The sequence below is a fragment of the Cherax quadricarinatus genome, chromosome 82, assembly GCF_038502225.1.
Source record: "Cherax quadricarinatus isolate ZL_2023a chromosome 82, ASM3850222v1, whole genome shotgun sequence".
Classification (NCBI taxonomy): domain Eukaryota; kingdom Metazoa; phylum Arthropoda; class Malacostraca; order Decapoda; family Parastacidae; genus Cherax; species Cherax quadricarinatus.
Window position 1 is genome coordinate 7,918,345 of NC_091373.1, and position 26,896 is coordinate 7,945,240.

Consider the following 26,896-nt stretch of genomic DNA (forward strand, 5'->3'; position numbering starts at 1 on the left):
ATCATATTCCATGTGTAATTTTGTTTACCTTAGATAGGACTGTTAGTATGTACCAATATTGTTGTTCACAGAGTGCGAGAACGATGGTTAGGTCAAGGCTATGTTAGAAAAGAAATGTAAGAGAAGAGGGCGAGCAGGACTTTGCCTTGCCTAGCTGTGGACAAGCAGAGATGCTCAGTTAGTTGCAGATCTTTATTGTGACAGATGTGAGTGTTGAGAGTGGTCCTAGTACAGGTGTTGGTAAGTGACCTCTAGCGAGGAAGCGGCAGCATGAGGGAGTAGTAGTAGTAGTAGTAGTAGTAGTAGTAGTAGTAGGGAAGGAGGGAGAAACAGAAGGATGAAAAAGGCAGAAAGGGAGAAACGAAGGATGAAATCAGGGAAGGAAGGAAAGATGGGAGGAAGGGTGTAGGAGGGGGTGCCAATGTCGCTGTGGAGGTGGTGGTGGGAGGGGTGGTGCTGAGGTCTTGGTCGATACTGGCCGCCGCCTTGCTCCTGCTGCACCCCTTTCCCCTCTCCAACCCTGCCATCCCCCTGCCCTCCCAACACCCTTATTTACCCAGGCTGCCTCCTACTGCCTCAACTATCAGAGACACATCTGAGCTAAGTTAATACGTTCCTTCCATGTGCGTGTCTTAGCCTTTACTGGAACTGCTACCTCCTCAGTCATCTCAGTTACATGAGTGTGACTTGACCCTCCACTAAAGCCACTTCCTCCTCAGTCATCTCAGTTCCGTGAGTGTGACTTGACCCTCCACTAGAGCCACTTCCTCAGTCATCTCAGTTCCGTGAGTGTGACTTGACCCTCCACTAGAGCCACTTCCTCCTCAGTCATCTCAGTTCCGTGAGTGTGACTTGACCCTCCACTAGAATCACTTCCTCCCCAGTCATCTCAGTTCCATGAGTGTGACTTGACCCTCCACTAGAGTCACTTCCTCTCCAGTCATCTCAGTTCCATGAGTGTGGCTTGACCCTCCACTAGAGTCACTTCCTCCCCAGTCATCTCAGTTCCATGAGTGTGACTTGACCCCCCACTAGAGCCACTTCCTCTTCAGTCATCTCAGCGTTGAAAGAGATGCCCCATTATCTCAGAGTTGTGTTGCCTCCATAATTGGACGTATCAGTTTACCGATGGGCAGTGGCTGAACTTGGCTGCTGCTGTTGCTGCTACTAATGTTACTGTTAGCGGTGCTATTTTTTCTGCTGTTGCTGAACTCTCATTAATCCTATTTCTGCTGTTGTTTTTGTTGTTGTTGCTGCTGCTGTTTTTGTCATTGCCGTTCATGGTCATTATTGTTGCTGTGGTTCGGGTGATGATGATTCGTTGATTCTTATTCTTGTTCTTTGTGTCTGCCTGGTGCCCAGGAACTTAACTACTGGTGGCTGAGTGAGGCTGCCCGCACCTGATGACCCACGACTTCCTTGTGTTTGAAGTTGCTGCTACTTCAGGATCACCGTTCCTCTCTGCAACTTTCCTCATAACCTCTCCACCTCACCCCAACACCACCACTACTTCCACACCCATCCCCACCATTAGCAATATTTCCCACACCCTACCACATCCCTACTTGTCTTCCAAACTTTTATCCTTGTCACCCCAACTATTCCTTGCTCTCCCATTTCCATTCCTGCTCACCCCACCACCTCCACCCTCTTCCTCAAATCTTTCCCACCGTCTTATATTGTTACAGGTACGGTAAATTACAACTCTCAAGAAATTATCAGTCTATGTCATGTGTCAGACTTGTGTCCACTACTCTTTCTCATAGAGTTACTGCTGGGTGCTGTTGGATGCTGCTGCGTGCTGCTGAGTGCTGCTGGATGCTGCTGGATGATACTGGATCATGCTGGATGCTGCTGAGTGATGCTGGACGCTGCTGGGCGATGCTGGATCATGCTGGATCGTGCTGCATGCTGCTGGGTGATGTTGGATGCTGCTGGATGATGCTGGATTATGCTCAGCACCGAGAAGCAGCGTTGTCATGCACAGTGTAAAGCCACCAACAAATTCTCTCTCCTGGCTACTTTTTTAAAAAACAATTTTCTTACTTTTTTCGGAATGCCCTCGTGTGAGTTTATATCTTCCTCAGGATGAAGCTCTCGTATCATGCTAGTGGAGTCTGCTCACCCACTCACTCTTTTACCATCATGCTTTTAGCTCTTTCTCTCCCTCCTCTTCCTCCTTTTATCTTCCCTTCCATTTCCTTTACGCTTCCACTCTCCCCTCTTGCTCCCACTCCATTTATCGTTTTTCTCTCCCGTCTTTTATTATGCCTGTGTGCCACCCTTCTCTCGCTCCCTTGTTTACAACACCACACAATGAAGCTAGATACTGCTCCTCTTCCTTCTTCTTTTAATACCTCTTGTCCAATCAAACAGATTTTTATTTCCATATTTCTACCTTATCATATTGCAATTCACATATTTAAAAGTTGAAATCAAACTCAGAATAAATATTGACATATAAACAAAAAAAGGGCAAGTTAACTTTATCATGAATCATGTTGCTACGAATATTTAAAATAATACTAGTAAGTGTTACTAGTTTAGAGGGAGCAAATGGAGAGTCATTGAGATTACTGCACCACTTCCCTCATTACTGGTCTGAGACCAGTGATGAGGGAAGTGGTGCTAGCTGGTATGTAATAGCCTTCAGGCAAGACCTGAAATCTAATCCCGTGTGCCATAGCTATTATTTTAAAATGTGGCTTTATTATTGCAATGAATTTTAATTTCTGAGAAAGTTAGTCACGCTGTATGATAATTTTCTGTGTTTACACAAATTCTAATTCTTAAATTTCGAAAAATGCTTCTGATATACTTCTTTTGAGTATAGACATGCAAGAGTATTGGTGCACCTGTTAGCCTGGTGATTCAAGCTGTTGGTACTAGCAGCACGCAGCCGTGTCACTGTAGCCGCCAGCTGCATAACACAAGGTTGGTGAGCTTAATACATGGTGAAGCAGCAGCAGCTACACACACGTCATGTCAGTCACATACCTATGACCTGTATCCTGAGTTTTCTACTCCTGTAGTCCGGCCTGTGATCAGACTTTCCTGGTGACTCCCTGAGCAACAAGACTGTTGCTACCACCACAGCAGAAACTTGGCACCAACCACAGTGTACTTAATCAGTGACCTTCCGAAGCTGGTAACATTCTCTGTGATGAATATGCAGGTGTGTGTACTCATTTGTATTCACCTTCTTGTGGTTGCAGGGGTCGGGCTTCAGCTCCTGGCTCTGCCTCTTAACTTCCCACTTGCTAGATTTTCTCTTAGCCTCGTGAGCCCTGCCATACCTATTCTTAAAAGTATGTATGAAGTCTGCCTCCACTACTACTTCGTCCACTTCCTAACCACCCTCAGGCTGAAGAAATACTTCCTGACGTTTATCTATTTATACCTAGGCATCCTTCTCCAAACCTCGGCTTATTCACCTTTCACTGCCCCTCTTCTCCCTTTTCTAGCGGTCCCAAGAAGGGGTGCAGTTTTTTCTTCGCTATAGTGTGCATAGTGCACTGTGGTTTGCTGGGGTGGGTTCCTTCGTTGGGGAGGCGGTGGGCGGCGGGTGGTGGGTGGTGGGCGGCGGGGCGATGGGTGGACAATAGCAGTTACTCTGGCATCTTGCAAGGTTTGTTCTCAGATGCTCGACGGGACGTGTAAGAGGTTGGCAGTGTGATTATGTTGGCGGAGGCCCATTGTGGTCACACTGTGACCCACACTGTGACTAACACTGTGACTAACACTGTGACTAACACTGGCTCTTGTTTCTACGCCTGCTGTTGTTCTTATTGCTATTTCTATTGTGTCTGCTGCTGCTTCTGTTGTACCTGCTGCTGCTTCTATTGTTCTTGCTGCTGCTTCTGCCTCTATTGTGCCTGCTTCTGCTTCTATTGTGACTGCTGCTGCTTCTGTTGTGCCTGTTGCTACTTGCATTACCCCTACTGCTCCTTCTGTTGTGGATGCTGCCTCGTGTGTTGTGCCTGCTCCTGCTACTGCTTCTATTGTACCTTCTGCTGTTTTTATTGTACTTATTGCTGCTTCTGTTGTTCCCTCTTCTGCTGATGCTGTTTTTGCTTCTGCTGCTATTACTGCTCCTCCTGCTATTACTGCTCCTCCTGCTATTACTGCTCCTCCTGTTATTACTGCTCCTCCTGCTATTACTGCTCCTCCTGCTATTACTGCTCCTCCTGCTATTACTGCTCCTCCTGCTATTACTGCTCCTCCTGCTATTACTGCTCCTCCTGTTATTACTGCTCCTCCTGTTATTATTGCTATTACTGCTCCTCCTGCTATTACTGCTCCTCCTGCTATTACTGCTCCTCCTGCTATTACTGCTCCTCCTGCTATTACTGCTCCTCCTGCTATTACTGCTCCTCCTGCTATTACTGCTCCTCCTGCTATTACTGCTCCTCCTGTTATTACTGCTCTTCCTGCTATTACTGCTCTTCCTGTTATTACTGCTCTTCCTGTTATTACTGCTCTTCCTGCTATTACTGCTCTTCCTGTTATTACTGCTCTTCCTGCTATTACTGCTCTTCCTGTTATTACTGCTCTTCCTGCTATTACTGCTCTTCCTGTTATTACTGCTCTTCCTGCTATTACTGCTCTTCCTGTTATTACTGCTCCTCCTGCTATTACTGCTCCTCCTGCTATTACTGCTCCTCCTGTTATTACTGCTCCTCCTACATCAAACACTCACCTGTTCCTTCTCTCCTTCACTCTCTCCTACCATCTGTGTTATGCTATAGTGTTTTCGACGTGCAGCTTTCTCGTAGTCATTGGTGATTATTAGTTCGTGTCGGAACCAGTCAAGCACTCGCGACCCGTAACTACCAACTACCAGTCCACTCAGAGTGCCTGTCACTACTCCCATACAAGATATATACTTGGAGAGGTGCAATAAGATACCAGGTGCTATCACAATATGCAAAACAACCACTGTGAAAAAAATAGTGAAAATCCACACTCTTTCGTGGTTTCTCACATTATCAAGGAACTGTGATAATGATAGAACAATAGGTTATAAAAGGCTAAGATACCACCTCACGGTCACGTCCGACTTTACACCCGTCACATTATCACAGTGAGATTTTATCTCAGTCTTGTATAGCCTTCTGCTGTTCTATTATTACAGATCCTTGATTATATCAGAAATTACGAAAGCGCTTGAAATTTCACTATTTTTTCACAGTGGTTGTTTTGCACATCACTCCACAACGGGGTAAATAAAAGTTATCCTCAGTGAGCATCACGTTGTCATTGGCCCACTGGAAGACTAGTGTGCTCCCCACTGGATGTCACATATTCTGGCGTTGATTTGAGACAAGACCCTCAAATATTTTCCATGTAAATATTATCAGGTGTCTCTCTCTTACTGAGAGTTTGCTTCCATCCCTTGTTTTTTTTTTTATATTTTTTTTAGAGATTAATGAATTCTTGTCTGGTGGTGAAAAGGCTAATTGGAATAGTGTACTCGATAGGCTTCGAACCTCGTTAACTAACCAACTACCAGTCAACCAGCAGTACCTACAACCACAGCAATCAGTTCTCCAGAACTACCACTACATCTCTTTTTTTTTTTTTTCTTTTAGACCTTTGTTGTTCGAACATTTTTAGGCCTATGCAGTTATTTTTTTGATATTTCTAGACTTGACTGCTCTTTTTTTCGTAATTTTTTTGACCTTGCAGTTCTTTACAGGTGTCTTGTTGATAGATTTAATGAACGTTATGGTGGTGTGATGTCTACCAGTAAATATATCCTTTCACTACATGACTTGTTCTGTGGCAGAATGAGAGTCGCACTAATGTGGTTGATAGATTTCCCAGTCAACCAACAGTTTTCGTGATTTGATAATGGTTCAGGGCAGAGCGAAACATCGATGAAACTTTCTCTTTCTCTTGTACACCGGGTTTTACTATAAGACTAGTTTAAAGGGTCCTAACTTTATTTATAAGCTAAGAGCTGTTACTGACATCATCTCATTTAAAGGCCTTTTTGTTGTTATGAGACATACAAATATGGAACAAGATGAAGTTAGAGTCATCTGTGGCCAGCGATTTCGTTTGGTTAACTAAGTTTATTTCGTTGATGTCATTATGCTCTCTCTCTCTCTCTCTCTCTCTCTCTCTCTCTCTCTCTCTCTCTCTCTCTCTCTCTCTCTCTCTCTCTCTCTCTCTCTCTCATGTGCTGTATTCTTTTTAAACACTGGAAAACGTATGCAAGGAGAAAATTCGTTATTCCTCTCTATGGCGCATTTTTAATGGTGCCAGCAGATTGCTGCTGGCGCAGTGAGAGAGAGAGGTGCATGGTGAAGGACTTCCTTCCTGCCTCCCTGCCTGCCCTCCTTCCTGCCTACTTACCTCGTTGCCTGCCTTCCTCCTTACCCCTTTACCCCCTGCCTTCCTTTCTCGGTACTTACCCTCTCTGCTTGTCTTTCGCTCTACCTTACTTATCTCATTGTCTGTCTTCCTTCCAACCTCCCTCACTGCCTGCTTTTCTCCCTAACTGTTCCCTGTCTGCCTTTCTTTCTATTCCTCCTCCCCTCCCTGACTTCTTTCCCTGACCTCCCTCCCTCCCTCCCTCCCTTACCTCTTTTCCCGACCTCTCTCCCTCCCTCCCTGATTTCCTTTCCCCCTGACCTCCTTCCCTTCAGTACCTCCCTCACTCCCTCCCTGACCTCTTTCCCTGACCTCCCTCCCTCCCTGACTGACCCGACTTTCTGTTTTGCCTGCTCATATGGCCTTCCTCAATCTCTCTCTCTTTCTCTCTGCTTGTCTGCTTGCTTGCATTCTGCCTATTCAGCTCCAACCTTTCTAAATGGTCGAACTACCTCAAGAACCCCTCTTCCATCCTCGGATTTATACCTTTCGTAGCCCCACACCATCTTCTGATTTCTGTGCTCCCCGTTCTCTGCATAATAGTGACACCATATATTGTTCTCAAACATGACGTATCCGCTGCTTACAGCATCCTCCTTGCTGCAACGTTTAAATACCATGTCTCACACCCTATAAGTACTGATACCGCTATACTTTTTATCTGTATATATAAACTTCCTACCTTCCACAGATGCTTTAGCACACCACCTACTTTTTTCTCTCACCATCTGTTCTGTGGCTCGCTTCGTCTTTGCTAGGCCTATTTGCTGACATGTCTGCTCCTGTATGTTTAAATACATTCATTGCCTCCATATTGCTTTTACCGTATTTTCCGGCATATAAGGCGCACGAGAATATAAGACGTAAGACGATGTTTGCAAGCAGTTGTAACGTAACGTTAGTAAACAGCTACTAAAGTGTAACCCAAAGCCTACCCTTAACCCTGACCTTGAGCATATAAGACGCAGGCTGGTTTTTCAAGACTTTTTGTGGGAAAAGGCGCGTCTTATATGTCGGAAAATACGGTAATTTGATATCCAGTCTTTCATTAGTCAGTATATTAAAGTCATAAAGAACAATAAGGAACAATACTGTGACTGGAATAATACACAAATAACCCGCACATAGGAGAAAACTTATTACGACGTTTCGGTCAGACTTGGACCACTAACTAGTTCGGTGCAAGTCGGACCGAAACGTCAGTCATAAGTTTCTCCTATGAGTGAGTTATTTGTGTATCAAACAATCATTTTGAACCTCCTATTTAAGGCTGTCATTTAGAAATGTTTCCCTAATAAACGTCTGAATCAGTACGTACATGTCTTGTACCTGGTGAAATACTGTTGGAACTATTATCTTTAATTCTGTGGAACTCTTTTAGTGCTAGCTAGAGTAAGAGAGATAGAGAGAGAGAGAGAGAGAGAGAGAGAGAGAGAGAGAGAGAGAGAGAGAGAGAGGAAGACAGGGGTAGCGATAGGAAGGGTAGGGAAAGAGAAAATGAGTGAGGAAGATGGATAGGTGCGGATGTGTCGAAGGGAGACAAATGGAGGACCATAAGTCATGAAGGAGGGGCAAGAAAGGCAGTATACGGTTAATAACTTTCCTCCTGGCACTCTATGTAGCTTTCCTCACGTTTTACTTTACTTTTTGTCTTCCCATTTTTCTTTCCCTTTCTCTTTTCCTCATCCTCTCTATCCCTTTCCACTGTTCTTCCCCTCCTTCAGCCTCCTTACCTTGAGAGGGGAGAGAACAAGGGTATCGTAATCTGCTTGTGTGTGTGTGTGTGTGTGTGTGTTTCAGCTCGGGAATGTGAATGTAGGTAAGCCCGGGTCATTGTTACCTTTAAAGAGGATGTGTGTTAAGGAATCATGGTTTGTTTAAGACCCCTCGTGCTGCCACCTTCACTACTCTACCTTCAAGAGGATAGACCTTTAATACCCGTCACCTGTTTTCAGGGCTCTTCTACCTTCGCGGCCCAGCCTTAGGCCAGTCTTCCTTACACGTAAGGTGATCAGTCTCAACCTGGATCAGTCACTTTGAATAGATAGTAATCCACTTTCTTCTTGAAAAATTTTGCCCTTGTTGGGACAATATATCTCAGTAATAAAAACAGTAATAAAGAATATGATATTGTTTATTTGGATTTAAGTAAAGCCTTCGATAGAGTACCTTACAAGAGATTCTTAAGAATAGTCTTGAACCTCGGGCGTTGACACTATGTTCTCTTAAGAGGTACATTAGTTCCCCCGTCTTCTAATAGCAATACAATTGTCCTCAAAAATTTGTTAAGTTATACCATGAATTAAGGAAAGATCCTGGACTTCACTTTATGAAACAGACAAAGCAGATGCGATAGTAATTATGGACAAGGTAGATTATAGTGGGAAAATTAACGTGTTATTAGAAGACGGGGTAACTTACATACCCCTGAAGTGCTCCCATGTCTTCCCTGCTGTTCACTTCAGTTCTTCCCATCTCTCGCTCCTATAAGTGTGTTTTCACCTAGTTGTGGTTACAGGGGTTGATTCACAGCTCCTGGCTCCGCCTCTTTACTGGTCAATACTAGGTCACTCTTTCTGCTCCATGAGTTTTATCATACCTCTTGTTAAAGCTATGTATGGATTCTGCCTCCACTTCCTGACAACTCTGTGACTGAAGAATACTTCCTAACATCCCTGTGATTAATCTGAGTCTTCAACATCCAACTGTGACCCCTTGTTACTGTGTCCCATCTCTGGAACATCCTGTCTCTATCCACCTTATTAATTCCTCTCAGTGCTTTATATGTCGTTATCATATCCCCTGTGTGTGGGGGGGTCATACTGAGTGCACAGGACACCAACGCTTTTACTTAAATATACGTATACTTAAATATAACTTATACGTAATTTTAACTGCCTAGAAGACAAGTGTGGTGCAACGAGATGGCTAGGTTGGCCTTACACAGTACTGAATGAGAGTCGAGAATTTTTAACATGTCACATATATATAAGAAGTTCCTTGTTGGTCAGACCCATAAATAAAAAGAAAAGAAAAAATTATGAAAGTGTAACTTTTGGCTCGCCTGAAGAATGAAAATATCTGAGGCTGGCGATATATCAAATACCAGGCTGCTGGTGTACCCTGCAGTTGTTATGCTGACGGTGCTGCAGAAAGGTGGAAATGATGCGAGAGGCACCTCAAGGCGCTGCGGAAGTACCATCAATAATACCTCACGTCGTCTGCCTAAAGAAACAACCGAACCTTAAAAACGTGAGCGGCAGAAAGAGTGAGCTACTGCCTGAATCAATGTTGCAAGAGCAGCTGTATTGCCAGACAACACCTGCCACAGATGTCATAGTCTGCACTCTGTCTGTCTGTCTGTCTGTCTGTCTGTCTCTCTCTCTCTCTCTGTCTCTCTCTCTCTCTCTCTCTCTCTCTCTCTCTCTCTCTCTCTCTCTCTCTCTCTCTCTCTCTCTCTCTCTCTCACACACACACACACACACACACACACACACACACACACACACACACACACACACACACACACACACACACACACGCACGCGCACAAACAAACAAACAAACAATGGAAAACTAGTATATATGCCTGAGTATAACGATGATGGTATTTCTAACTACACGAAACATACCTTTGTTTATCCTTACTAGATAAAACGAAACCAGCGTGAATCTGGTTGTTTCACCTTAATGAACATTTTTTATGGTGTGGTGTGTTTCTCTGAAAACTAAATTCTTCGTGGTGTTGCTGTGAGCACTGGGTCTAGTCACGTCAGAGCGCACCTCAGGCACCCGGCGGCCAATGTTGACGTGACGAGGGTAAAGTTTTAGTGTGGCTCCCAGCAATATTGATTTATACACTTCACGAACAGGTGCTCGGGGTCCAAACACTTCACATACAGGTGCTGGAGGTTCAGAACACTTCATTTACAGGTGCTGGAGGTTCAGAACACTTCATTTACAGGTGCTGGAAGTTCAGAGCACTTCACTTACAGGTGCTGGAGGTTCAGAACACTTCATTACAGGTGCTGGAAGTTCAGAGCACTTCACTTACAGGTGCTGGAGGTTCAGAACACTTCATTTACAGGTGCTGGAAGTTCAGAACACTTCACTTACAGGTGCTGGAGGTTCAGAACACTTCTTTAAAGGTGCTGGAGGTTCAGAACACTTCATTACAGGTGCTGGAGGTTCAAAACGCTTCATTTACAGGTGCAGGAGATTCAGAACACTTCTTTTACAGGTGCTGGAGGTTCAGAACACTTCACTACAGGTGCTGGAGGTTCAGGATTCTCTTGTTAGAGGAGAGATAGATCAACACACATCGCGAGTCTTTTGGCACTCGTGCAAGTAAAATAAAGGTCAAGGTTACTGAAATCACGTGAAGGTCAGGTCACAAGGTCACAGTGAAGAGGCGACGGTCACCATGGACAACCCGTCCTCAAATTACATCGTTCATTTTCCAAAGCGTTTACATGTCAATTTTCGAACGATATAGGTCAAGCGGAAATTTTAATATTTTATGTCTGGTATCAGTAATGGTATAGACTGTCGACAAGCTGATAAAGAAGTTACTGATGCAATACCTAGGTACCCTTAATATGTTTCGCCCAACCAGTGGGTGAGGGACTGATTACCTTGTCTTTCTACGGTCTCCAGTTTTAACACCTCTGTGTTGAATTGATAAAGCTACTGGTTGGCCCAGGTAGACCCAGGTGTGGCACATGTCTCATTTACCATCTTAGGTTGGGTTGCCTAATTTAAAATCTTCCATATTAACATTTAGTTAGCCTGGCCTTTTTTTTCGTAGAGTTATGCATGGCTGTAGTGAATGTATGCACCGCAGCAGCTTAAATTGTTGGAAACCGTACGCTCGTTATTTTTTGAGGATTGGCTGCCATGGAAGCAGTCAAGGTCACCACAAGGCCAGGAAGGTGACTCAGAGAGCGCTCTTTGACGTTCCTGGACCACCTTTGTCTCAGTACACGTGGCTTTATTGAACCCACAGCCAAGTCACAACGAAATGTCACTGACTAGCGATGCGGCAGAGCTGGAGGACTGTTTGTAGATGAATGGTTCAGAGAACCGACATGTTGATAAATTAGACACATATGCAACTCTTGGGTATCTTTATTGAGGAAACGTTTCGCCACACAGTGGCTTCATCAGTCCATACGTAGGAGAAACTTGAAGAACAGGAGGAGAATGAGGTAATCAGTCCCTCAACCTTGAGTCGATGTGTTCAGTCCATCAATCTTGAATAGAATACGGCATATCAGCGGAGAAGCAGCTCTCCTCTCTCCTCTCCTGCCATACGGTTTATAAGCTGCTTCTCCGCTGATATGCCGTATTCTATTCAAGATTGATGGACTGAACACATCGACTCAAGGTTGAGGGACTGATTACCTCATTCTCCTCCTGTTCTTCAAGTTTCTCCTACGTATGGACTGATGAAGCCACTGTGTGGCGAAACGTTTCCTCAATAAAGATACCCAAGAGTTGCACATGTGTCTAATTTATCTGGAGGACTGTGTCTGGTGTGTGCTGGTGAACACTGGAGGACTGTGTCTGGTGTGTGCTGGTGAACACTGGAGGACTGTGTTCTGTTGTGTGCTGGTGAACACTGGAGGACTGTGTCTGGTGTGTGCTGGTGAACACTGGAGGACTGTGTTCTGGTGTGTGTTGGTGAACACTGGAGGACTGTGTTCTGTTGTGTGCTGGTGAACACTGGAGGACTGTGTCTGGTGTGTGATGGTGAACACTGGAAGACTGTGTTCTGGTGTGTTGGTGAACACACACCAGCACTTTCACGAACCTTTGGCTATTGCGTTTCTTAAACAAGGTGCATCCTGGCGCAGCATACAGCATGCACCCTTGCAGTTTTCCATCAGCGTAGGAAAACTCTCGAGACAGGGCACATATATATTAGGTAAATCAGCTCCTGTCTCCGCCTCTTACTACTAACGTATTGGCCCTCGCATCGTACCACTTTTTTCACACACACCTACTCTCTTTCCCCCTCTTACGTACCCCTTTCACAGGCACTATATAGGGCCTGTTATTAACGCTGCATCAGGTATGTAAAAAGTGTGAACTGAGGAACAAATGAGGTGTTCCTAAAACCTCATTATTCAACATGGTATTTACAGCAAGAGCAGAGAATGTTCTGTTTACTTTGTGCAGGACCCCCTCTGGCTGCTGAGGAAGACTTTGTGTGTGTGTGTTTGTGTGTGTGTGTGTGTGTGTGTGTGTGTGTGTGTGTGTGTGTGTGTGTGTGTGTTTGTGTGTGTGTGTGTGTGTGTGTGTGTGTGTGTGTGTGTGTGTGTGTGTGTGTACTCACCTAGTTGAGGTTGCGGGGGTCGAGTCCGAGCTCCTGGCTCCTGTGTGTGTGTGTGTGTGTGTGTGTACTCACCTAGTTGTACTCACCTAGTTGTACTCACCTAATTGAGGTTGCAGGGGTCGAGTCCGCCTCTTCACTGATCGCTACTAGGTGTGTGTGTGTGTGTGTGTGTGTGTGTATGTGTGTGTGTGTAGTTACATTTATGTTTACACGGGTTGATTCATAGCATATGACAATGCCTGTTAACTGCTGTTGACCAGTTTTACTTGACTGAATCAAGCAGATTATTGAGATCATCTAAAATTCCTCGAACTGTAGTTCCCGAGTAACGGAAACAGGTGCATCATAATTTATACCTGAAAAACATACATTCTTAGTTCCTCTCAAGTGCGAGAGGTACATCAGACGTAGTAATATAACCTCATTGTAAAGTCAAGGTTCAGTAAGTACGCTGAGAGATAACTCAGGTAAGCATAATAGGTTCAAGGTGTTTTTAATACCTTCCCTGCCAGTGTAAGTGCAGATGGCAGTAGGAGGGACGGGGAAGGGGGGGCGTTCCCTGAACTGTGGCGTCCTCACACTTCTGGCAAGACAGCAACTGAATGAATGCTGGTGAAGGTTTCCTTTTTTTTCTTCATTCCCCAAGGTGCTGTATGACCCTACAGATTTAGCGCTCTCCCGTAAATGTAATAATAATAATAATGGTCCAAGTCGTCATCAACTTCTCTCTCTCCTATGTATTAATTGTTTATTGTTCCAGTCAGAGTATTGTACCTTTTTGTCTTTGATAATAATCTTGGGGTCACTTTGTCTAGGTGGAGGACGGCCAGTGTGTTACAGCAATAGACCCGTAATTATCTTCGTCTGAATTTCATAACTTCATGGAAAGCGTTCCTGATCAGCCAGGATGTGGTGTCACCGCCCTACTGCGTGACGTGACGTGACCATCAGAAGCCTCACTGAGGAAGCAATCAAAAAGGAAGCCGGGTCTGAGACCGGGCCAGCGAGGCGATGATTTGTAACGTTTATTGAGGTATGGAGTGTATTGCTAGGCACGTCCTCTCCGCTTCTCATCTACTCTTCCTCCTCGTCATTCCTCTTCCTTATTTTCCTCTCCTCCCTTCTCATATTCCTCTCCTCCATCTCCATTTACATAGTTGGTCGGAATTTGTATTGCTTGAAAAATTAATAAGGCAAACGCCAGACGGCCATGTTTACCTTTCCTCCCTGTCTCTCCCTCTGCCTCTCATTTCCCTGCTCCTTCCTCAGTCTCTCTTCCGTTTACTTGGAGGGGGAACAGTGGAGAATGCATGAATGAGAGGAAGGAAAGGAGGAGTTGAAAATTACCGGAGGCTATTTTACAGTATTACAAGACTACAACAGTCGAGGGGAGAAACAGAAAGGAAAGACTCTCTCTCTCTCTCTCTCTCTCTCTCTCTCTCTCTCTCTCTCTCTCTCTATATATATATATATATATATATATATATATATATATATATATATATATATATATATATATATATATATATATATATATATATATATATATATAATGTGTATTGCGTATGTATGCAATACAAGTCACTAGGGAATGGAGAGAACTACTTCTTGGCCTTTCGTATTGTAGACAACGCTTCGTTCTTATGCCCATTGCAACATTACATAGGTCCTGACGAAGTGCCGACAACATTTGTAAAAGGCCTACAGCTAGATGTTTCCACCCTCGAGTGACGTGTATTGCTTGTTTACGACTGTCTAGTGTCACTGGTGTTACAGGGATGGTTTGTTATAGACATCAGTTACCGTGTTTACCACTGGTGCTTTTGTTGTTAGTGTGAGGAGGCGTGTGTGTGTACCTCCAGTGAGGCGTGTGTGTACCTCCATTGATGTAGTTGACGTGATAGTCACAATTTACATTGTATCTGGTGTTCTCTTTCCATGCTAGTCTGACCTGACTGTCTAGCGTTCTGTCTACCCAGTGTATACTGTCTCTGGTGTTCTCTTACCCTCTTAATCATCTACAGTCTACCAACTTGTTGACTTCTTCCCAGCTGTGCTATTTAATCTTGAAGTTCTTGGGCTCTTCCTTTTAAACATTGTTCACTGATTTGGTGTCTCTATATTTCCTTCAATTCTATCTTCCTCCATCACTTAGGCCTCGTCAATGACTTGGTCGCGGGGGCGTTGACCCCCAGAACACCTTTCATGTAGACTCCAGATACCTCTCTTAGTTAATGCCTCTAGTTAATACTTCAAACATCTGCCTCCAGTGTCTGGATCTAAAAATAATGGCCTAGTTAATGCTGCACATGTATGCTTCCATTACCTGACTCTTCAGTTGATGGGGTATTTAGTGTTGCAAATTGAAGTGGCCCGTTGCTCAGCTCAGTGCGGTATTTAATTAAGTTAATGCTCTTTTACTTGTATTATAATTATGATAATGGAAAAGTGAGGCTACTGTTTATCTCCCAGACCAACCCAGGCTAGACGGTAGTGCGTCGGACTCTTCAGTGTACGAACCGCGGTTCAAGCCCTTCGTCCACCCTTCTGTTTATTCATCAATAGTTGTTTATATATATATATATATATATATATATATATATATATATATATATATATATATATATATATATATATATCCAATAAGATCACAGTAAACAGGTGATATCACAGTATGCAGAACAACTACTGTGAGAAAATAGTGAAATTCCAAGCGCTTTCGTGACTTCTCACATTATCAAGGAACTATGATAGTTCCTTGATAATGTGAGAAGTGTTTCACAGTGGTTGTTCTGCATATATATGGTACTTACATGCATTAACCCCTCCAGTATATAATAGTAATTAACAAAAAAGGCACAATACTGTGACTGGAACGATACACAGATAGCCCGCACATAGAAGAGAGGAGCTTACGACGACGTTTCGGTCCGACTTGGACCATTTACAAAGTCAAACTAACGAAAAGGAGAGAAGGAAGTATATATAGGCAGGAGGTGGTGGTAGTAGTAGTAGTAGAGGCAGAAGGTAGTAGTAGTGGGAAAGGTAGTAAGGAGGAGGAACCAGTCAAATACTAAGAAAGAGGAGCACTGCAAGGGAGCTAGGGGCCCACAAGGGAGCTAGGGGCCCACAAGGGAGCTAGGGGTCCACAAGGGAGCTAGGGGCCCACAAGGGAGCTAGGGGTCCACAAGGGAGCTAGGGGCCCACAAGGGAGCTAGGGGCCCACAAGGGAGCTAGGGGCCCACAGAGAATAAGAGCAAGAACATGTCGTAAGCTCCTCTCTTCTATGTGCGGGTTGTGTATATAATGAGTCAGTTATATAAGTATCACTCATTCACCTCCACAGCTAGTTATAGTTCTAAGTAATCATGTCCCTCAATCAATCATACTTCTCTTTCTAAGTAATCATGTCCCCAATCATATTTCTGTTACTAAGCAGTCACTGCAGCTCTGCAATCAGGCACAATTGCAGTGAGGGGGCGTGATCATCAGTCGTGGCTCGGTACCAGAGCTCAAATAATGGTCAGTGAGTCGTGCTCAGTCAAGGGAGGAAGGGATCGTATTGCAAGCATCATAAATCCTAATAAATCCCACGCTAACCTCATCACGCTAATTCTTAATAGCCCCAAACACACATTCACGTACGTATGTACGGTACGTTACAATTTGCGGGCACTGTGGTTGAGATGTGTGTGTGTGTGTGTGTGTGTGTGTACTCACCTAGTTGTACTCACCTAGTTGAGGTTGCAGGGGTCGAGTCCAAGCTCCTGGCCCCGCCTCTTCACTGGTCGCTACTAGGTCACTCCCCCTGAACCGTGAGCTTTATCATACCTCTGCTTAAAGCTATGTATGGATCCTGCCTCCACTACATCGCTTCCCAAACTATTCCACTTCCTGGCTACTCTGTGGCTGAAGAAATACTTCCTAACATCCCTGTGATTCATTTGTGTCTTCAACTTCCAACTGTGTCCCCTTGTTGCTGTGTCCCATCTCTGGAACATCCTGTCTTTGTTCACCTTGTCAATTCCTCTCAGTATTTTATATGTCGTTATCATGTCTTCCCTATCTCCTGGCCTCCAGTGTGTGTGTGTGTGTGTGTGTGTGTGTGCGTGTGTGTGTGTGTGTGTGTGTGTGTGTGTTGTTGTTGTTGTTGGTGTAAGGTTTGCGTGTGTAGTGATTGTATTTTGGGGTTGCGTGTTGTGGTTGTAAGGTAAGTCTGTAATTATGATGCGATGGTGTGGGTGTGTGGTGTGGGTGCGAGGTTTGGGCGTGTGGTGTGAGCATGTCTTGCGGGTGTATGGAGTGGGTGTTTGCTGGCAAGCAGGTGCATGCAGGCGTGCAGGCAGGCAGGCAGGCAGGCAGACAGGCAGGAAGGCAGGCAGGAAGGCAGGCAGGTTTTTCTTTCCTTCATTGATCCTACGAAAGCAAAAGACTCGGCAGGAGATGCAACATCCCCCCCCCAGTGCAAAGCAGGAGTGCCACGAGTACGCTAAGAGACAACACAATAAGTGTTAGAGGCCCAAGACTGTTCAACTGCCTCCCAGTATACATAAGGGAATTTACCACTTGACTTATCAGTCAAGACTGTTCCGCCGTCTTGCAGGAAACTTTCAGCGTCGTGGAGGAGATTGATGATTTTCTTGTTGATCCGTGCGTATGTTGATGTATTGTGAGGTGTGGGAGTAACCCCCTCCCCTCTCCCACCTTCCCCATACCTCTCCCCATCTACCACAGCCATCCCGCCACTCCCTCCCCCCCCCCACCCAGGATAGCTAAGCAGTAAACCATGACTCAAAACGGACATGGTTATCCTGTGCATGACTGATATCTTAAAATTTTCTCTGAGTTCACTCCATTGTTATTTCCTTTAACAGAGTAATAATAATAATAATAATAATAATAATAATAATAATAATAATAATAATAATAATAATAAGCCACGGTACGGGTGGGGTTTGAAACCAAGGCGAGTGGTTTGTTTGCAATCTGTTTGCAATCGTGTAATTACGATTTCGTGAGTAATAATAATAATAATAATAATAATAATAATAATAATAATAATAATAATAATAATGCAATAATAATAAAGGTAGTTGTCCGATGACCGTAATATGTTGGTGAGATTTGATGGTTGTCAAATATTATTAAAGAATCAACAAAGCAGTGGAGAATAGGTTAAAGTCTTAAATCTGGAGTATAAAGATCAGGGAGGAGGGATGGGGGAGCCATGACGCTCTACTCGGTGCTCTAATATGTTGCCTGGACAGTAGAGGAAGGGAGGGGGGAGAGGTTGACATGAAGCCTGTGATTGATGTCTTTATCCCTCAGGGTTATAATAACCTTGGCACGTTGATACTCACGTTCCGGCTATCATCACTTAATTGATGGCTCTAAATATCCTGGTAGCTGCAACGTCAGGCCAGCGTGCTCAGTTTTCCTCAGCTGATTACGTTGCTTCTTGCATCATTATTTGATATCTCAGTTCATTTATAGCTCTGAGAGAAGTTATGGCTAACATTCCTAAATCTAGCAGGACAATGTATTATGCCGGTCTAATCAGATTCATCCGTCTAGGAAGAGCAAAAAAGGCACAATACCGTTACTGGAACAATACGCAAATAACCCGTACATAGGAGAGAGAATGTACTATTTATGTATGTTTCGGTCCATGTTTCGGTCCGACTTTGACCATTTACAAAAATGACTTTGTAAATGGTCCAAGTCGTCGTAAGTTCCTCTCTCCTATGTGCGGGATATTTGTGTATCATCCTTCTAGATATATTTCTATATTAGGACATTTACCAAGGGCCCCCACTGTGACTTCAGTGAATTAAATACATGAACGTTTGTGGTGATCTCAGCTTGTGTTGTGTGAGGCAGTGAGACGAGATGATGTAGTCAAGTCTCGCTTCCGTTTATTGCCAACACTTAAAGAGTTCTACAAGATTACGAATGACGCTTCCTACATCTGACGACGGTGTGTGTGTGTGTGTGTGTGTGTGTGTGTGTGTGTGTGTGTGTGTGTGTGTGTGTGTGTGTGTGTGTGTGTGTGTAGAGTTGTCGTTTGTGTAAAAGTAAAGGTACTGTTGGTCCTGTGGCTGGGGCCCAGTGATTTCCTATCCTCAGGGAGTCAATAATAATTATAGTAAACAGTGGTGATTATGTGAGATGTGTACTGTTGTGTTAATACACTTGCGTCAGTGTTGGTAGTGGTCAGTGTGATGGTCAATGTGATGGTTTAACTCCTGTGGTGGACCCCTCTCCTCACCCTTACACTCACATATCCCTCTCTCTCCTACACCCACTTCTCTCCTACAACTCTCCTACACCCACTTCTCTCCTACAACTCTCCTACACCCACTTCTCTCCTACACATTTTCTTTCCCTCCCTTTCTTTACTCCTTGGCCTATAAATCCTTCTTCCTCTTTCGTCCTACCTCCTCCCCCTCATCCAGAATTCTCGTTACCCTAAAGTTTTCTCATTCCATATCTACTTAAACTGGGAAAGGTGGAGGGATGGGTGGGCAAGTAGCCAGAACTAGGTCAACCAGCACACCAAGATGGCATTTTCGCATTAAGTAGCCAGAACTGGGTCAACCAGCACAGCAAGGTGGTGGCACTGTGGCACTGAGTAGTTGTCGTGACACAAGTACTCAGTGCCACCAAACCCTTCATTAAAAGCTTAAGAGTACGAATGTTACCGTAAATTCTGCAGGACATAAATAATTGTAGGCTAGTGTGTGTGTGTGTGTGTGTGTGTGTGTGTGTGTGTGTGTGTGTGTGTGTGTGTGTGTGTGTGTGTGTGTGTTTGTGTGTGTGTGTGTTTGTGTGTGTGTGTGGGGGGGTGGCTGCTATGAGGTACCAGTTTCCCTCCCCTCCTGTACACTGTCACTGTTATACACTCCCTGCTTGTGTTAACTTCACACTGTCACTGGTATACACTCCCTGCTTGTGTTAATCTCACACTGTCACTAGTATACACTCCCTGCTTGTGTTAACCACACACTGTCATTGTTATACACTCACTGCTTGTGTTAACCTCACACTGTCACTAGTATACACTCCCTGCTTGTGTTAACTTCACACTGTCACTAGTATACACTCCCTGCTTGTGTTAACCTCACACTGTCACTAGTATACACTCCCTGCTTGTGTTTATACACTCCCTGCTTGTGTTAACTTCACACTGTCACTAGTATGCACTCCCTGCTTGTGTTAACCTCACATTGTCACTAGTATACACTCCCTGCTTGTGTTAACCTCACACTGTCACTAGTATACACTCCCGGCTTGTGTTAACTTCACACTGTCACTAGTATACACTCTCTGCTTGTGTTAGCCTCACACTGTCACTAGTATACACTCTCTGCTTGTGTTAACCTCACACTGTCACTAGTATACACTCTCTGCTTGTGTTAGACTCACACTGTCACTAGTATACACTCCCTGCTTGTGTTAACCTCACACTGTCACTAGTATACACTCTCTGCTTGTGTTAGACTCACACTGTCACTAGTATACACTCCCTGCTTGTGTTAACCTCACACTGTCACTAGTATACACTCTCTGCTTGTGTTAGACTCACACTGTCACTAGTATACACTCCCTGCTTGTGTTAACCTCACACTGTCACTAGTATACACTCTCTGCTTGTGTTAGACTCACACTGTCACTAGTATACACTCCCTGCTTGTGTTAGCCTCACACTGTCACTAGTATACACTCTCTGCTTGTGTTAGCCTCACACTGTCACTAGTATACACTCCCTGCTTGTGTTAGCCTCACACTGTCACTAGTATACACTCCCTGCTTGTGTTAACCTCACACTGTCACTAGTATACACTCCCTGCTTGTGTTAACCTCACACTGTCACTAGTATACACTCTCTGCTTGTGTTAACCTCACACTGTCACTAGTATACACTCTGCTTGTGTTAGCCTCACACTGTCACTAGTATACACTCCCTGCTTGTGTTAACCTCACACTGTCACTAGTATACACTCTCTGCTTGTGTTAGCCTCACACTGTCACTAGTATACACTCCCTGCTTGTGTTAGCCTCACACTGTCACTAGTATACACTCTCTGCTTGTGTTAGCCTCACACTGTCACTAGTATACACTCCCTGCTTGTGTTAGCCTCACACTGTCACTAGTATACACTCCCTGCTTGTGTTAACCTCACACTGTCAGTACATCTTTAACAGTTATAAAACGCCCCTCTTATTGCCCTCACCGCCCTCATTATCCCTCATAAATTCATCAAACGAGGTAAAAACTAGTTTAATATTGTTAACTTGATTATCAGCTTCCACCTGCCTAATTGATCTCTGCTTATTGATTTCCAGCTGTACAGGGATTGTATGTGCTGGCAGGTGGGCGGTATGGGATTGTATGTGCTGGCAGGTGGGCGGTATGGGATTGTATGTGCTGGCAGATGTGGGGTGTGGGATTTTTTTAGATTGAGAATTTGGGGAGGTGGTGGAGGAAGGTGTGTGTGGGGGGGGAGATAGATTCATAATCCCCTTCATATACCTTACTGCCCTTCCCACATCTACCTTCCTTTCCCCTCCCACACGTACCTTGCTATCCCCTCCCACATCTGCCTTCCTTTCCCCTCCCACATCTACCTTCTCCAACATTTACCTTACTCCCCAATCAACATTTACCCCCACCTGCTCCCCTACAACATCTCCCCCTCGCACAAAAAAAAGATAATTGCACTTCAACACAGATAACGTTATTATCAACCGCAGTGCAATGCACACAGCTTTCAGTTATTGAAGATAGATATATATTCATCTAGACAGGATATAGGAAAGTACAGTTGTGGCAGTAAAGTTGTAGATGAGTGGAACAAACTGCCAAGTAGCGTCGTTGAAGCAAGAACTGTTTGGTAACTTAAAAATATGCTAGACAGGTGTGTGAGTAGGACCTGCCTAGCAGGGGTAGGTAGTATATGTTGAAAATGGTATAAAATACTTACAGGTTGAAGATTAAGACACATGTGCAACAATTGGGTATGTTTATTGTTGAAAGGTTTCTTCGGTCAAATACTCTTCTCCAGGCTGAGGGACTGACCACCTCAAAACTACGTCTTCAAGGGTGATGGACTGATTACATCGTCTCTACATCGCTACTGCTACTGCTGACTTCAGTACTCGACTGAAGAAGCCTACTGTGTAGGCGCAACGTTTCGGCATAAAGATACCTTACTGTTGCATATTTATCTTATCAACTTCTTGGTATTGTGTACCATTATCATATTCAGTTTAAAGTTGCTTGAAAGTGAGGAATCATTTTCAGTCATGGTTAACTAAGGAGAATTCTGACAGTGTCACTTGCAGTGTATGTGTCTACCTGTAGTCGACTCTGGGAGTCATTGTCCCCGTTACGCGGTGCCAAACCAGCCTGATCAGTTGACGATTAAAACACATGTGCAGCAGTTGGGTATCTTCATCGTTGAAACGTTTCGCGTACACAGTAGGCTTCTTCAGTCAAATACCAAGGCAGCAGGTGTGGTAGTGAAATCAAGCAACCTTGGAGAAAATTTATTTGAGGTGATCAGTCCCTCAGCCTGGAGTAGAGTTCAGTCTGGTCTGGAACGATATCGTAACATTTTTAACTAGGATTTGCCTTGCATGGGCCAGTAGGTTTGCTGCAGTGTTCCTTAATTCTTATGTTTCTGTGACTGGCCCATCTGAGCGACTGGTTAAAAATCTTCTCTGTGGGTCTCACAGTGCATCTGCTCCTCTCAGTACCCAGGGAGAAATGTTGTCTGGTCACATTGCTCTTGTTGTGTCCACCTACACGCTGTCTTGTGGCGTGTAGATTTTTACTGGTTCCTGCTGGTCTGTCTTGCCTATCTGGAGTCGATTTCCGGGGTCAATGCCTCGCGTGGCTCGGTCCCAGACCTGATTTTCGTGAAGTCCACAGCACGTGGTCGAGGGGAGGGGTGGTTTTAACGTGTGGTCAACGGGCGTGGTTAAAGGGCACGAGGTGATCGTGTTGTTAAGGCGTGTGAGATGACAACACGGGGTTGGGGGCGCATGTGCAGTGACCCCAACACGCGGTCAGGGGCACGTGTTGACCCAGCATGAGGTGGCCAAATGTTCCTCCAATGCTTCTTTCTACACAATTTTCACGTCTAACACTCATGGAGGGAGAAGGGACTGATAGAGAGCGAAGAGGGCTGATGTGATGGAATATGACATTGAAACTGTTTTTGTTCCATCAATGGAACAATTATGTAAGAGGGGAGTGGGGGGGGGGACTGATGTAGACAGTTTTGTTAAAAAGTAGCCCCATGCATCCATCCATCAATCTGCATCAGTCACACTCCTCCATCAATCAGACTTCTTCCGTCAGTCCTCTCCATCCATCCTAAATTTGCTACTTGCTGGGTGATACACATGAAAGTTAGGTAACAAGGCCTCGGTGTTCACTACTTGTGTTACTGCCTCACACTACTTGTGTTACTGCCTCACACTACTTGTGTTACTGCCTCACACTACTTGTGTTACTGCCTCACACTACTGGTGCTACTGCCTCACACTACTGGTGTTACTGCCTCACACTACTGGTGTTACTGCCTCACACTACTGGTGTTACTGCCTCACACTACTGGTGTTACTGCCTCACACTACTGGTGCTACTGCCTCACACTACTTGTGTTACTGCCTCACACTACTGGTGTTACTGCCTCACACTACTGGTGCTACTGCCTCACACTACTGGTGTTACTGCCTCACACTACTGGTGTTACTGCCTCACACTACTTGTGCTACTGCCTCACACTACTGGTGCTACTGCCTCACACTACTGGTGCTACTGCCTCACACTACTGGTGTTACTGCCTCACACTACTGGTGCTACTGCCTCACACTACTTGTGTTACTGCCTCACACTACTGGTGCTACTGCCTCACACTACTGGTGTTACTGCCTCACACTACTGGTGCTACTGCCTCACACTACTGGTGCTACTGCCTCACACTACTGGTGTTACTGCCTCACACTACTGGTGCTACTGCCTCACACTACTGGTGCTACTGCCTCACACTACTGGTGCTACTGCCTCACACTACTGGTGCTACTGCCTCACACTACTGGTGCTACTGCCTCACACTACTGGTGCTACTGCCTCACACTACTGGTGCTACTGCCTCACACTACTGGTGTTACTGCCTCACACTACTTGTGCTACTGCCTCACACTACTGGTGCTACTGCCTCACACTACTTGTGCTACTGCCTCACACTACTGGTGTTACTGCCTCACACTACTTGTGTTACTGCCTCACACTACTGGTGTTACTGCCTCACACTACTGGTGCTACTGCCTCACACTACTGGTGCTACTGCCTCACACTACTGGTGTTACTGCCTCACACTACTGGTGCTACTGCCTCACACTACTGGTGCTACTGCCTCACACTACTGGTGTTACTGCCTCACACTACTGGTGTTACTGCCTCACACTACTGGTGCTACTGCCTCACACTACTGGTGTTACTGCCTCACACTACTGGTGTTACTGCCTCACACTACTGGTGCTACTGCCTCACACTACTGGTGCTACTGCCTCACACTACTGGTGTTACTGCCTCACACTACTGGTGCTACTGCCTCACACTACTGGTGCTACTGCCTCACACTACTGGTGCTACTGCCTCACACTACTGGTGTTACTGCCTCACACTACTGGTGTTACTGCCTCACACTACTGGTGCTACTGCCTCACACTACTGGTGTTACTGCCTCACACTACTGGTGCTACTGCCTCACACTACTGGTGCTACTGCCTCACACTACTGGTGTTACTGCCTCACACTACTGGTGTTACTGCCTCACACTACTGGTGCTACTGCCTCACACTACTGGTGCTACTGCCTCACACTACTGGTGTTACTGCCTCACACTACTGGTGCTACTGCCTCACACTACTGGTGCTACTGCCTCACACTACTGGTGTTACTGCCTCACACTACTTGTGCTACTGCCTCACACTACTGGTGCTACTGCCTCACACTACTTGTGCTACTGCCTCACACTACTGGTGTTACTGCCTCACACTACTGGTGTTCCTGCCTCACACTACTGGTGTTACTGCCTCACACTACTGGTGTTACTGCCTCACACTACTTATGTTACTGCCTCACACTACTGGTGCTACTGCCTCACACTACTGGTGCTACTGCCTCACACTACTGGTGTTACTGCCTCACACTACTTGTGCTACTGCCTCACACTACTGGTGCTACTGCCTCACACTACTGGTGCTACTGCCTCACACTACTGGTGTTACTGCCTCACACTACTGGTGCTACTGCCTCACACTACTGGTGTTACTGCCTCACACTACTGGTGCTACTGCCTCACACTACTGGTGTTACTGCCTCACACTACTGGTGCTACTGCCTCACACTACTGGTGTTACTGCCTCACACTACTGGTGCTACTGCCTCACACTACTGGTGTTACTGCCTCACACTACTGGTGCTACTGCCTCACACTACTGGTGTTACTGCCTCACACTACTGGTGCTACTGCCTCACACTACTGGTGCTACTGCCTCACACTACTGGTGTTACTGCCTCACACTACTGGTGCTACTGCCTCACACTACTGGTGTTACTGCCTCACACTACTGGTGCTACTGCCTCACACTACTGGTGTTACTGCCTCACACTACTGGTGTTACTGCCTCACACTACTGGTGCTACTGCCTCACACTACTGGTGTTACTGCCTCACACTACTGGTGTTACTGCCTCACACTACTGGTGTTACTGCCTCACACTACTGGTGCTACTGCCTCACACTACTGGTGTTACTGCCTCACACTACTGGTGTTACTGCCTCACACTACTGGTGCTACTGCCTCACACTACTGGTGTTACTGCCTCACACTACTGGTGTTACTGCCTCACACTACTGGTGCTACTGCCTCACACTACTGGTGCTACTGCCTCACACTACTGGTGTTACTGCCTCACACTACTGGTGCTACTGCCTCACACTACTGATGTTACTGCCTCACACTACTGGTGCTACTGCCTCACACTACTGGTGCTACTGCCTCACACTACTGGTGTTACTGCCTCACACTACTGGTGCTACTGCCTCACACTACTGGTGTTACTGCCTCACACTACTGGTGTTACTGCCTCACACTACTGGTGTTACTGCCTCACACTACTGGTGCTACTGCCTCACACTACTGGTGTTACTGCCTCACACTACTGGTGCTACTGCCTCACACTACTGGTGCTACTGCCTCACACTACTGGTGTTACTGCCTCACACTACTGGTGCTACTGCCTCACACTACTGGAGTTACTGCCTCACACTACTGGTGCTACTGACTCACACTACTGGTGTTACTGCCTCACACTACTGGTGCTACTGCCTCACACTACTGGTGCTACTGCCTCACACTACTGGTGCTACTGCCTCACACTACTGGTGCTACTGCCTCACACTACTGGTGCTACTGCCTCACACTACTGGTGTTACTGCCTCACACTACTGGTGCTACTGCCTCACACTACTGGTGTTACTGCCTCACACTACTGGTGCTACTGCCTCACACTACTGGTGCTACTGCCTCACACTACTGGTGCTACTGCCTCACACTACTGGTGTTACTGCCTCACACTACTGGTGTTACTGCCTCACACTACTGGTGCTACTGCCTCACACTACTGGTGTTACTGCCTCACACTACTGGTGCTACTGCCTCACACTACTGGTGTTACTGCCTCACACTACTGGTGTTACTGCCTCACACTACTGGTGCTATTGCCTCACACTACTGGTGTTACTGCCTCACACTACTGGTGTTACTGCCTCACGCTACTGGTGCTACTGCCTCACACTACTGGTGTTACTGCCTCACACTACTGGTGCTACTGCCTCACACTACTTGTGTTACTGCCTCACACTACTGGTGCTACTGCCTCACACTACTGGTGTTACTGCCTCACACTACTGGTGTTACTGCCTCACACTACTGGTGCTACTGCCTCACACTACTGGTGTTACTGCCTCACACTACTGGTGTTACTGCCTCACACTACTGGTGCTACTGCCTCACACTACTGGTGTTACTGCCTCACACTACTGGTGTTACTGCCTCACACTACTGGTGTTACTGCCTCACACTACTGGTGTTACTGCCTCAC

At 45.6% G+C, this 26,896-nt stretch overlaps 1 protein-coding gene across 1 annotated transcript in view; it reads left to right on the top strand.

Annotated features, from left to right (window-relative positions):
• The window catches only part of CenG1A (Centaurin gamma 1A), a 675,383-nt gene that overhangs the window by 352,010 nt on the left and 296,477 nt on the right, over window positions 1–26,896 (top strand). The gene's annotated exons all lie outside the window — the stretch shown is intronic.